Below are 15,433 nucleotides of genomic sequence, written 5' to 3'. Positions count from 1 at the left end.
CTCCAGGACAATTCTTTCTGTTGAGGATTGTTTTTGCCATTTGGGATCTTTTGTTGTTCCATATGAATTTTTGGATTGTTTCTTCCATTTCCTTGAAAAATGAGTTTGGAATATTGATATCCATCTTATTGAATTTCTAGATCGCTTTGGGAAGTATTGCCATTTTCAGGATTTGATCCTTCCTATCCAGGAACATGGGCGGTTTTTCCAATTTCTAAGTTCTTTTTAGATTTCCCTTTTCAGATTGTTAAAGATTTAATCATAGAGGTCCTTCACTTCTTTGGTTAAGTTAATTCTTAGGTATTTCAATTTTTGTGGGGCAATTAGAAATGGAGTTGCTTTCCTGATTTCAGGCACACCTTTCTCATTATTGGTATTCATAAAAGCCATTTACTTTTAAGTGTGAATTTTATATGCTGCGACTTCGCCAAAGTTTCTAATGAGCTCGAGGCATTTGGGAGTGGAGTCCATGGGAATTTGTAAATACAAGATCATGTCCTCTGCAAAGAGGGAGCTTTTTTACTTCATTTTATGGTGTTTGGATCCCCTTTATGTTTCCATCTTGTCTTAGTGCTGTTGTTAAGCGTTATAGTGGTAAATTGAAGAGAACTGGAGAGAGTGGACATCCTTGTCTGGTTCCGGAGTTAGACGGAATGGCTTTAAATTTTCATCATTGTGTAAAATGCCGGCTGTAGGTTTGTTTCATTGTATTGAAGAATGTTCCATGGATTCCTATTTTTTTCCAGACCCTTCATCATAAAGGAGTGTTGGATCTTGTCATTGGCTTTTCTGCATCTATTGAAGTAACCATGTGGTACATATCCTTGCTCTTGTTGATGTGCTGAATTATAGCAATTGATTTGTGTATATTGAACTAATTAATTTGTGTATATTTGCATCCCTGAAATGCACCCAGTTTGATGTTGATGTATGATTTTTTGGTATGAATTGTTGAATTTGATTGACCAAAATATTGTTGAGTAGTTTTAGTTCGATGTTTTTGAAAGTAATGGGTCCTTAATTTCCTTTCTTTAATGAAACCAGGCCACATTTTGGGATTGAGGGTTATGATGGCTTCATAAAATGAGCATAGAAATCAAATTTTCCTTCAATTTCATTGAAGATTTCGAGGAGTACTGGTTTAATTCTGCTTTGAAGGCCTTGTAGAATTCCATTGAAATTCCATTCTGTCCTGGGCTTTTCTTAGTTGGGTGGTCTGTTATTGTTGTTTCTATTTAGATTGTTGATATGGGTCTGTGAAGTTGGTTTAACTCACTTTGGTTTAGTTTTGGCATGTCGAAATTTGATAGGAAATAGTCCATTTCTTCCAGATACCAAAAATTATTAGCATAACGGTTTGAGATGTATTCCCTTATAATGTTCTGAATCCTGGTTCTTCCTGTGGTAATGTTTCCATTTTCCTCTCTGTTTACTTGGTGTGGTCTCTTCTTTTTCTGATAAGATTTGCTAAGACTGTCAATTCTTTAAATTTTTTCAAAGAAACAACCCTGTATATTTTATTCTTTCTATTTTTTAAAAAAAATTCTAATTCGTTTAATTCTGATTTAATTTTAATGACTTCTTTCCATCTACGGATTGGGTTTATCTTGCCACTCTTTTTCAGTTAGGTTCAGATTTCTCCATTAATATTGGTTTCAGATATCTTCAATTGTTCTGGATGGAACTCAGAGCTGTAAACTTGCCTCTGAGTACTGCTTTTACTGTGTGTCAGAGGAGCTGGGAATTTGTATGATCATTTTTGTTGAATATCATGAGTAATTGAAAATCTATTCTAATCTCTTCCATGACCCACTTGTGAGAGAGCAGTGTGTTGTTTAGCCTCCATGTGTTATAGTGTTTTCTTTGGTGGCTTTTGATATTGAGTTCTAATTTTATCCCCTTGTGGTCGAAGGGAATTCAGGGTGTAATTTTTACCTCTTCTCAATTTTAAATTGTAGTCTATTTTATCTGACATTAGGATTACAACTTCTGCCTGTTGATGTGGGCTCTGTGCTTGGTAAATTTTAATCCAGCCTCTCCCTTCTAAATATGTTTATCCTTATGGGCAATGTGTTATGTATTCTTGGAGGCAGCAGATAGAATGATCTTGCTTTTTCATCGATCTAGACAATCTATGTTGCTTAATTGGAAAGTTAAGTCCATTAATATTAAGAGTTAGGACTGAGAGATGTAAATGTACTCATTATCTTGCCCTGGTAATAGTAACCCCTCACAACAATATTTTCACATCAAATGATAAAATAAAATAAAAATAAAAATAAATAAAAAATGATAGATATACAGTCCTTTGAATTTTGGATAAGGGGGGGGGGAATCTTGTATGTTGCCTGTGTCTGTAACCACTCTCTTCATAGAGTCTCTAGTCTGCTTATGATGTTTGCTTTTCTGTTGCTTGATTGCTTCCTTAAGTCATTTTGTTTGATTAGGCAGAAAAATGCTCTGAATGTTGGTGGAATTTATTGCTTTCCTTTCAGGATAGTTGAATGGCGGGGAGATTGGCTTGAGTATCTCAAATGAGTGAGATGCCTGTAAAATTGGTATTGTGTTCCTTTGCAATGTCTAATTAGAACAAATACCAAGTTTTACAAATAAGGGAAACCATGGAGCCTATGTTTGTTTGGGTCTGAACCACTTTATTTAACATGATTTTTTCCAAGTCTTTTCATTTCCTTACCAATTAAATGATGTCATTTCCCCAGTCCCATGGAAATCTATATTTCCATTGTGCATTTATCCCACATTTTCTTGATCCATTAAACTACTCTCAAGTATCTGAGGTATTTCCATATTTTCCTGTGGCTTATTATGCTGCAATGAATATTACTTTGCATTCTAATAGGATGTGGTGGAATTTCAATGTTGACTCTATATGCATTGATTTTATTGTCAGATATGTTGATCATTTCTTTATTGGTCCTTTGGCCCTTCTCAGTTCCATATCAGTGAAGTCTCCTTTTAAATATTTAGCCTTCTTATAGCGTAGTATATTGTTTGCAATTGGGGGATGGGATTTAACTTTTTAAATTTTCATTGTATTTCAGCTCTATGACCATTTTCTGTTTCATGGGTAGTGAAAATGTTTTTCCAGTCTGTTGGATTTCTATTTAACTGCTTAGCTATGTCTTTCATCATGCAGAAACTATGCAGATTCACAAAACCCCATTTATTTGACTTGCATTAATGCGTCTATAATAACAAAGTATCATCCTGTTTCAAGGAACCATAATATTCCTCCTATTATTTACACTAATAAGCTCAACCTATCTTCCTTTCCTTTACCCCCCCCCAGCGACCTTGATTTATTTGGTATTGATTATGGTACATGGTGATATATAATTATCTATCTTATTTTTAATTGGTGTTTCACCAATTTTGTCAGCACTGTTAATTGAATATTGCTTCTTCACATTTCTGCATTTTTCTGTTTATTTTCAGCTAATCTAGGGATGTCATATAAATTTTCCTCAAAGTGTCATTTCAAGAGTAGGTACCATGGTTTTCCTTATTGTAATAATTGGTATATATTCAGTTTCACCCTGGAAGAGGACTGCAATAGCTTAAGGTTGCAATAATTTAATAGCTATGGCTATATGTGCATAGAAGATTAGGATAAGCAAAACGATCTCCAAGATATAGAAAGAAAAGTATTATCAATGCTGGATGTTTTCCTTATAGTACTATGAAAACTGTTTGTTGTTTTCTGGCTTTCTTCCTTTATTTTTCTATGATCTGTCCCTTTATGTCAATGTATTTAATTTTGTTAGCCTGTGGATTGTATACACGTTAATCTAATTTTGGCAGGGAAATGGACAAAATATCTTGAGAAAGAGGACATTGAATGAATCAATGCCACAACATTGCTCACAAGACAATAGATAGGAAATGAAATTGACGTCTGAGCAGGGATTTGAGGCAGAAAAATGAGGAATAGTACAACTTGTGACCAAAAAAATCAACTCACTGCATTATATACGTAATAATAATCATTTGGTACATCAACTTAAAAATAAGGTTAAATTCAAAAGGGGAGTATTGATACTTACCCTTATCCTATGTTTTATAAGTTTACCCATGGATATGTAGGCTAATTGATTTTTACACCTTTCATCCCTACATGATTAGAAAAGAGGGTTTCCATGAGTCTACTTGTTCCCAAACATCCTTTACAAGTTAATATTGATTTAAATCATGCAGGAAATCCAAATCTATTTGAAATTACAAACTACGATGAACCTGCTGCACTAATATCTCCATAATCAGAAACTCTCCTATTTTAACACTATTAATAAATATGAGTAACATTCTCACATCCTTAACTTCCTCACCTGTCCCCAAATGATTCAAAACATTTGATTGCTGAGGAATTCTACCAATAATTTTGGACATGTTGGATTTATGTAAAATATGCTTCGAAGTCGACTCCAATTTTCATTAGGATTATTGTGTACCATACTGCCAAATCAACTATTAATATGTGGGGGGGGGCATTTACATGTGAAGCAAAATACACACAACAGTAAACAAAGATAGAATCATCTGATATAGTTTCCTGAAGTGTCTTTTGTTTCATTTGACAGTTACAGTACACTCTTCTTTCAACATTACAGAATACATATTGAGGAGTTATTAAACGATGCATATCCTCTTACCCTACAAAAATCAGATTCTCAGCAGAAAACTATGCTATCTTCACAAAGTGCATGATTTCCAAAAATTGTTTTTGATGATATTTTGTGTCTACATACACAACCTGCTTTTTCCCTGTTAGTAGTGTAGCAAAGAAGTCAGTGTCTTTCGACAGATGAGGTTACACATGAAAATTATTGAGATGGGTGAGAAACTTGCTTAGTATGAAATATATTTCAGAATCCTTGGTTGAAACAAACCATCAAAATTTGCATGGCCATTCTTTATGTAACAAATAAGTTGATTTAAAATTTGTTAGGAATCCAATATCATTGCACTTTTGTTACACATTCATTATGCTCTAAAAGTATAACAAGAAATGAAATGTAATATGATATTCACAAAAAGACTAGTACAATGATATATGTAGTGTGATTTGTTCTCTATAGGTACATACGCACATTTCGATTTGATGATTGAAGTTTCTATACTCCAAATTTACTACATGTATATGGAAACGGACATGGTGAATTTCAATAAAGATATAAAACATGACTTTATTTGTGCATTCCAAGAATACCATGTATAACCTAATAAAATCAAATAGGGTCATTTGGCAGTAGAAATAAAAATAAATTCATTTGGTTTAGCCAGTATCACAATGTATTTATTAATGTAAGATATAATAGAAATGATGACAAATACTTTGAACTCATGTTTTGTCACCTTAATGGTACCTGTAAAGAAATAAGAGAAAACAACAACAATAATTATAATATATATATACATATAGTGCAAAATATCTGGTACTATATTTCTGAATTCTGACTATGATCAACAATAAACTGTTTGTCCAAGAGATAATAAAAAATTAATAATAGTTATAGCAAGTAATTTTGAGGAAATTTCATTCCTGCTTTGACTTTCTCCTCCATTGAACCTTGCTGATTGTCTATACACTTTCTCACAAATTATGCTTGGACACTCTCACCACATTAAATGCATTGAACATTTGAAATCTTACCCTAGTCACTCTATTAATTTAAGGATAATGGCCCAATTATTCAAACCTTAATGTCTTACACAATATTCACGGATATCTATCTATCTATCTATCTATCTATCTATCTATCTATCTATCTATCTATCGATCGATCTATCTATCTATCGATCGATCTATCTATCTATCGATCGATCGATCGATCTATCTACATCTATCTATCTATATATCCATATATCGATATACCTATAAATAAGTATATCTATGTATACATACATATACATATATAACTATAGATATACCTATATATAGGTATATAGATATATAGCTATATATATGCAGGAAAATAAAAAAGATTTTTCACGTGGTTATTTAGAAAGAAAAACTATAACGGATTTAATACATGTTATTTTTATGAACTTAACATAGTTTTGATCTCCATTTCAGTTTGTGAAAGGATGCATCAAAGCAAGACACAACGATTGATTATGTCATGAGAAGTATCCTACTAAAGGATACATGCATAATGTAATGCATGAAAAAGCCTTGAAGAGATAGGTACAATTAAGAGAAATGTGCCATGGCCCTTTATGTGCATAAGCTCCAACAAAAAACTGCTTATCCATTCTTAAGGGTGGACAAAACAAATGGTATAATGAAGTAACAATTACATTATGAAGTGATATCTAGTCAATATGTCCAGGGATCAGTAAATAAAATTAATATTTAAGATACATGCATGTCACTCTCTGTATAAACACTGAAATATTGGATTTTGATATCAACATTGAAAAGATTACCATTAACGTAGGTAGCATTTCTTTGTTAATGCTACTTTCACAAATATGCATGCCTTGGAGAATTATGTTCAATAGGCACACCAACATTGGGAATACATGACTGAGATCAAGTCCAGCTTAAGAGGCTTGGATATGAATGGCACCATCATGGTATCAATCCTCCTGACCAAGGAAATAAATCTAAGAAATAAAATCCAGAAAAACCTGTGATAAAAAATTATCAAAATTGAATTAAATCAGGAATTTAAGAAAGTCAAAATATCACCACAATTTTGAATCGAAAAACATAGTAATGTGCCCTGGTGCACTATATGGATGTTGAAACAGATTAGGGAAAAATTGTAACATAATTTCAGTTTGTTCAAACACACACACAAACCATTATTACCTCTATAAATGTACCAATAACAGAAATATATGATTAGACAAACAAAACTGCTCACCTATGTATAATGATAAAGATACAGTTTGCAAAATATTAGCCAACTATAAGTGACAAATCAGGAAAGAATAGCATTTGTCCTAAATTGTCACAATTATCTAATCAATTCACAAGTTCTCTAGTACCATCCTCTTCTTAGAAGACAGAATTAGGGAAATATCACATATCACATTACTCTGTAGATGTCAAAGAGAGAATGCAAGAAGTTCCATATAGGAAGTGAATAACATCTTAAAGACTCTTATGTGTGCAGAAATAATTGAGACACTTTGTTTAAAGTAAGTATACTATTGAGTATTGTGCATTGTTGACGAACATTACATTACTTTTGTGTCTATTTTTTCAGTTGGTTAGGTCATTGGCCTAAATCTTAGAGGTTGTTGCAGTCCCTGAGTTCTTCAGCTCAAGGATAATACTCTACCACTTGACCAACAGGGCCACTTTGAATGCTGAGGTTCTTAATTAGCCATGAGGGACTCATAGAGACACCTGCTGGGCTTCCTTGAAACCTGATCCTCAGATCTCAGCCTCCTGAGTTGGTAGGATTGCAGGTTTCTAAGCCACCTGCATTAGGCATTTTTTTCTGTTTTTCCTTGGTGTGTTGATAGATTTTTGTGTTTGTTTTTTATGACTTTCATCCACACCGCAGATCTATGATGTATCTATGATTTTTCTCAAGGATAAGACTCTATAGTGTTGAATTTTGTGGGGATTCATTTTAGAAATGAATTTCAGAGGAAAAAAAAACCTCCAGTATATGAATCTGTATGGAGATCCTCATAGGTTAAAAGCCTGAGATACTAATTAAAATCAAGATCATTTGCCGTGGCTCAAGTGGGGTTTCCAAACTCAAAAATGCCATGTCCTATTCATTTTCTTCTGCATGGAGGTTGAGAAACTCCTAACCACAAGGATAAACATATAATATTGATTGAATTTTGTATTGACCTTACAATTTGAAAGCAGTATGAGTTTTAGTCTTCCCTATCATCTTCATGATTGAGAAAATTAATTATAATATGGAAAGGTGAAGTTCCCATTCCCATTAGTCCTCCTCAGTAAGCACATTCTTCATTATATAATGGCAAATTCATCATTCATCATTCACATAGCATTGAAATACTTTTGACATGAAACAGAGAATTGAATTCAATTTTTCTACTATGTACATTACTTTTCAGGCATAGTATATATGAAACCCATTGCAGCGACAGGCTAACATAAGTACATCATAGTCTGAAGTAGAAAAAGCTTGTGGTTTTCAGCATTGATCTGAAAAGAAAATAATTGAATGAATAATAAATGAATCTAGAATGGGTTGTCTTGCTCAGAAGAAAGTTGAGGGCCAAAATTGACAAGCAACACAAATTTCATGATTACAAATGGAATAAATGCTTACAAGAAATTCCTAGGAAGTCCAATTTGCTGTTCATTGCTGTTGTATTTGCCATCTTCCTATTTCAGTAAGAGAGGCTTTTGTTTGGTCATTCCATTAACTAAAAAGCACAATTAATTATGTGAGCCTAGATGGACAAGTTCATTATTGCAATTACAATCCTTTGAAAAGTACTCTAATTAAGATGCAGTAACTTTTGCAGTTTTATATCTTCTTTTGACTTTTCTATCTTCATCTAGTTAAATGCATATCATATTTTACTCAGAAATGAATAATTTGAAATCTATGTATGTATAGATAGTTAAAAATAAACTCAATTCATTTCATTAACTGAGATATTCAAGGATTTATTTCACCAAATATTTTGTTTTGGTCCGTGTGGGCCTTGAATTCTGGGCTTGGGCACTGTCCCTATTCTCTTCAACGCAAGGTGAGAACTGTATCACTTGATCCATAGCACCGCTTCCAATTTTCTAGTGTTAATTGGAGGTCATTATCTCACAGATATTCCTGCCCACGCTGTCTTTGAACCATGATCCTCAGTTCTCAGAGTCCTGAGTAGGTAGGATTACAGGCAGGAGCCAACTGCGCCTGGCTTCATATTTGATATTTTTATAAAAATGCCATAAGAGAATTCAGCCTACTAGTTATATATGCAATAATTAATCATTTTGAGAATGATGATACCCTTCACAAGTGTATATATTGATCAATTTCCAGGAAAAGATTCTTCAACTCACATTTCACTATTTATGAGATGAGTGAATGTGAAATGATCAAATGGGCATAAACAATTTTATCCAAAATAACAGTGCCAATTATTGCTTCCCAGAATTGAAATTGAAAATAAGAGAATGAGAACATTCAGATAAAATTCTAATTTGACATATTTTTGATGAGGAAGTTTCTTATTTTTTCCTAGTGAAGCCACACCAATCAGAGTGTTGCTAGTTAAGAAAGCAATTCCAAAACTATTTGTAGTGGGAAAAATATATGGGTATGTAGACCAGAAATTTGCTTGTTCCTTTATCCTATTTCTTTACTTTCAAATTTGAAAGATAATAACATTTCATTGGAAAACAGCATTTTCTTTAAGTGTTGCCAAAGCATTAGATTGTATCCCAAACAAAACTTGGGATAGGCTGTTCCAAAGATTTTGACAAAGGGAGAAATACATGCTTGGTTGAAGTGCTTTATTAGAGTGGCACTAACCTTATACATGGATTAAAAAAAAAAGATTGACCAATTTAAGTGATACAAGAATTTGTGTTCAGTGCTTGTGCATAGTTTTTCTGTGGGCTAGTCTTCTAAGAATTTGGCCCTATCACCTCATACCTTTTTATTTGATAATGGAGATTAGAGTCTCTGTGACTATTAAGCCCTGGCAGGTGACAAAATCTCGTACACAGATCTTAAACTCTTGCATTGATACAATATCTTACACGAAGAACAAGTGCTAGGCTCTATACACGTATTTTATCAAAGTTTAAAAATTTGCATGTATTCGAAAATTTGGCCTCCGTTTACTAAAATATTGAATCTTGATCAATTAGTGAAAAGGATGATTGAAAGGATATTTGAATCATATGGAATGTCTGGTGATCATATCTGTCTTCTTCACAAAATATAAAAGCAGAACTATATGTCCTACAGCACTGAAACTTACATTGGATTAAATTAGGAGACATTTAATTTTCAACCCACAATTCTATCCACCTTCAAATATTGTGAAGTTTTTCATAGAACTAAGAGGAACAATGATGTTATCAGTACCGTGAATATAGAAAAGGGACACATTGAATCTGTTCATATTATCAGTTTATTACCACGGCAAGAAAGTTACAAGATTCAAGCTGCATCCAGGTCACATAATAATACAGTGGATGTCTTAATATATTAATTTAACATTTAAGAATACAATTAATTTACATTTTAGCCATTAGGTAATACTGAGTAAAAAGAAACCACCTCTAGTGTTTGCGAAATATGGCACACACAATGTGACATAATTACCCATACAAAACATCTTGTCTATGCTCTTCTTGGAATAAAACTCTAGAAATACACTAGTTGGAATTCCACTGCCATATTTTCCAATGCATGTTGCTGAGAATCCAAAAGAAATATAAAAATCTGTCCATTACTTTTCTGCCCACACCACTGTCACATCATTTGAATATATTTCCAAAATTTTACCTTAGCTACAATACAGAAATTAATCATGAATAACAGAAGTTTTGTACTGCCAACATTTTCTAAGGAAACATAGGTTTCTGTATTTCACCATAGGTATGGCAACTTGCACTATAGGAACTAGTGATTTTTATCATAGAGACACTGCATAACCTCTCAGGATCCATAGAATTCTCAAAAAATACCTCTGAAACAAGAAATATACTTGGGAATATGTAAATCTTTACTGTTCTTCCTTTATGATCTATACATTACCTTACAAATCATTCTTGGGAGAATGAAGACACAAAATGTGAGAGTATTACTGTGGAAAATACCTTCAGAAATATTCCCTATTCTTCTTAGATAGTTCTTTTTAATATTATGAAAAAAAATGTTTATTCTAGTTAAAGAATTTCTTATTTTCGTCCACCGTTATCTTCAGAGTTGATACATCCATTGAAGTTCTTCTTTCTTACGTTTCAATCTAGAAAGCGTCCATAATTTTCTTACTTGCTTACAGCTCAATTCAGCATATCTAAACTCAGAGGCTGGGAAGATGCTCAGTAGAAATTGGATTAACTAACTTGCATGAGGCTCTGAGTTCCATTCCTCAGCAACCCATGTAAAAATTTCGGAAGTGCCACTATGGCTCAAGTGGTTCAGCATGAGCTATGAGGTGTCGAGCAGAGAGAGAACACCAGTCCCAGATTTCAGGACCGAAAAACATATACCACCACCACCACCAGAACAACAGTAACAAGTACTCCTGTCAATATGAAATAAGATGAACTAGATCAGTTGAAATAATTTCTCAAAACAAAGATGGAAAGATGTGTACAGCTTTTCATTGTGACAGGCAGGTAAATGTCAGCATTCCTGTTTGGAGAAAAACTTTCTTAGAGAAAAGATCATTAAGTATTTCAAAATTAGACATCTTACATGTTGTGATTTTTTTCAATGAAAGGAAAAGCAACCATGTAGAACATATTAATCAAGCCCAGACATTAAGCCTCTTGAGGACAAATTAAAAATTACAGAAATAACTGAAATATATTAGAATTCAAAAAATTAAACCCTAACAGAAGATACTCAAAGAAACGACTGCCCAATAAATAAGTGGAGTAAAGTCTGGAAGAGAAGAATCCCTTAAACAGAAATAAGAATGTCAAATAGACAGAGGAATTAATGCTCAACTTCTCTAACTATAAAAGAAATACAAATCAAGACAAAATTAAGAATCCACCTCATCCTACATAGAGTTTCTATTACCAAGAAATCTATGAACTTTCCTCAATACAGTAAATGCTGTATATGACAAAACTACAGGCAGCATTATATTCAATGGTGAAAATTTAAGCCATTCCCTCTTAACTAAGTAATGAAACAACGATGCCCACCCTCGACACTGCTTTTCAATGTAGTATTAGAATGCCTAACTACAGCAATAACACAATATACAAACATAAACGGGATACAAAGAGGGAAAGGAGAATTAAAACTCTCCCTTTTGCAGATAACATGATCTTGTATTTAAAGAATCCCATGGACTCAGCTCCCACATTACTCAAGGCAATTCAAAACTTTGGCAAAGTAGCAGGGTATGAAATTGACCCTCAAAAATCAATGGCTTTTCTGTATGCCGACAATGAGAAAAGAGTGGTTGAAATTAGGAAAGCAACTCCATTCCTAATAGCCTCACAAAAAATAAAATACCTAGGAATTAACTTAACCAAAGAAGTGAAGACCTCTATGATGAAAACTTTAAAAACGTGAAAAAGGAAATCAAAACAGAACTTAGAAAGTGGAGAAAACTCCCATGCTCCTGGACTGGAAAGATCAACTTTGTGAAAATGGCAATACTTCCCAAGGCTATCTACAAATTCAATGTGATCCTATCAATATTCCAATCTAATTTTTCAAGGAAATAGAAGAGGCAATGCAAAACTTCACATGGAAAAATAAAAGACTCCGAAGAGCAAAAGAGTTCCTTAACAGAAAGAACAGTGCTAGAGGAATATCAATATCAAATTTCAAATTCTAATATAAAGCCATAGTGATCAAAACAGCTTGGTACTGACATATGAACAGACCTCAGACCAAATGGAATAGAATAGAAAACCCATACAGAAACCTAAAAATTTATAGCCATCTAATCTTCAATAAGGGAGCTAACAAAATAGAATCGAAGAAAGACAACCTCTTCAGTAAATGGTGCTGGCAAAATTGGTTAACTACTTGTAGAAAACTAAACCTAAATCCTTATATATCTCCTTGTACCAGAATCAACTCCAAATGCATCAAAAGACCTCGGGGTAAATGCAATCACTCTGAAAACTTTACAGGATGGAATAGGAGAAACCCTAGGTCTCCTTGACACATGATGAAATTTTCTTAATAGAGACCCAAAAATACAAGAAGTCAAACAAAGTTTGGACAAATGAGATTGCATGAAATTGCATGAGATTGCAAGATCAATAGAAAGCCCACGTATTGGGAGAAGATCTTCACTAGCCATACAACAGACAAGGGTCTCATATCTAAAATATAATGGAACTTAAAAAGTAAATCCCCCCAAAACAAACCTTCCATGAAACAACTGCCCAGTAAATAAGTGGGCTGAAGACTAAAAGAGAAACTTCTCTGAAGAGGAAAGAAGGATGTCCAGTACACATATGAAGAAATGTTCAACCGCCCTAACTATAAAAGAAATGCAAAACAAAACAACATTGAGATACCACCTCACCCAAATTAGAATAGCTATAATCAAGAACTCTAAAAACAATAGATGCTGGAGGAAATGTATCCAGAAGGTAACCTTACTAAATTGTTGATGGGTGTGTAAACTTGTTCAACCACTTTGTAAAGCTGTATGGAGGTTTCTCAAAAGACTCCACATAGAGATCCCCTATGATTCAGCAATGCCACTTTTGGGCATTTATCCAAATGATCACAAAGAGACCATACTAAAGCTACCAACACAACTATGTTAATTGCAGCATTATTTAACATACCTAATATATGGAACCAACACAGATGCCCCTCAGTAGATGAATGGAGCAAGAAAATGTAGTGTGTATACACAATGGAATTCTATGCCTCCATCAGAAAAAAAATTACATTTCCCGTTTTGTTAGGAAATGGAAAGACTTTGAAATTTTTTTTTAAATGAAGTAAGCCAGGCCCAAAGAAAACATAGGTCCCATGGTTTCCCTTATTTGCCATAACTAGTATATGTCTGAGCCAAGCAGAAAAGGTCAGATAAGTTGATGTTAGGGGAATGAACCCAAAGATAAGTTTTCAAATGTTTTTTTTGTATATTCTTTCCTCTCATGCAATTATTTCTAATATATTTTAAAGATGATTTCTATGTTGCTTTTTATGTCCCTCCCCCATGTTATAACCTATGGTTTCACTGCATTTAATGACTATCGTTTGTGGAGGGGAAGGGAAAAAACGAATTATTTAACTAGGGTGACAGATGGACCCATTACAACAACGAGATGTACAAGTCGGTATGTTGAAAAACAAACATTACAACTTTGGTGGAGGGGGAGGATCTGGTGGGGAGAGTGGGGGAGTATATGAAGGGATGAGGAGGGAACAATACTTGATACGAAATGTACTCGTAATTTTGCCCATGTAATTGTAACTCTTCTGTAAGTTATTTTCAAAATTAAAAAAAAAAATAACAACAGGTATGGGAGAGGATGTGGCCAAAAGGAAATCCTACTGCATTATTGTTTTGAATAAGCTTGTACAACCACTTAGGAAAACATTATTGAGATTTCTCAAAAGATGAAACATAGAGTTCCCCTATTACCTTGCAATCACACTTTTGAGCATTTAACCAAATGCGCACAAACAATGATATACTAAAGCATAAAACATTAGGTTATCGCAGTACTATTTACCATATCTAAGATATGGATCCAACCTAGATTCCCCTAAGTAAATGAATCGATGAATGAAATGTGATATATAGATAAATACATATTATATGAATTACACACACACACACACACACACACACACACACACACACACACACACACACACACTCACAATGTATTTCTGACTCCATTAGAAGGAATGGCAATGCTTCATTTCTTCGATAATGAAAATTCTTGGGAAAAATTATATTAAATTAAGTAAGACAGGAACAAAAAACATAGGTCCCATGGTGTCCTTTGTTTTCAATAGCCAGTATGTCTAGGAAATGCAAAAAACCTCAAAAGCTAAGTACGTATGACAATATAGGATGATGTTAAGGAATGAAACCCAAAGAGGGACAGAAATGCTTATATTTTTATTGCTATTTTCGAATAGATTTATAATATATTATGTGATTTTTTGTGTCTTTTGTATAGTCTTCCCCTGGCATATAAGTCCAGTTTTCAGTGAATTTGATGCAGGTGCCCTGCAACTTGTATATATATATATATATATATATATATATATATATATATATATATATATATATATATATATATATATTTCTATGTATATATATTAGAAATGTGTATATATATTTCTCTATATATCTACTATATTTCTCTATATATAGAAATCTATATTTCTAATATAGATTTCTATATATAGATATATATAGAGAGAGAATTATATCTACCTATATCTCTCTCTATATATATATATCAATTTGATATATATATTTCTATATATAGATATATATGTAGATGTAATTCTATATATATCTATATATAGAAATATATATCAAATTTGTGGAGGAGAAAGCAAATAACTAATTGCTTCAATAATGGTACATATTGATCCATTGTAACAACGAGATACACTATGTTCAAAGGGTTTTTCCAACTTGAGGGAGAAGGATGGAATTGTGCAAGTGGTGGTTGGAAGGAATTGTTGGGGAAAAACAAAGGAGGAGGTAACAATGGTCAATAGGAATTGTCCTTATTATCTTACTCATGTAAGTGTAACTTCTCTGTACAGATTTT

Source organism: Dipodomys merriami, unplaced genomic scaffold, assembly GCF_024711535.1.
Source record: "Dipodomys merriami isolate MVZ:Mamm:240054 unplaced genomic scaffold, mDipMer1.0.p SCAF_18, whole genome shotgun sequence".
Classification (NCBI taxonomy): Eukaryota; Metazoa; Chordata; class Mammalia; order Rodentia; family Heteromyidae; genus Dipodomys; species Dipodomys merriami.
The sequence above is the reverse complement of the archived record's forward strand: the minus strand, read 5'-3'. Positions refer to the sequence as shown.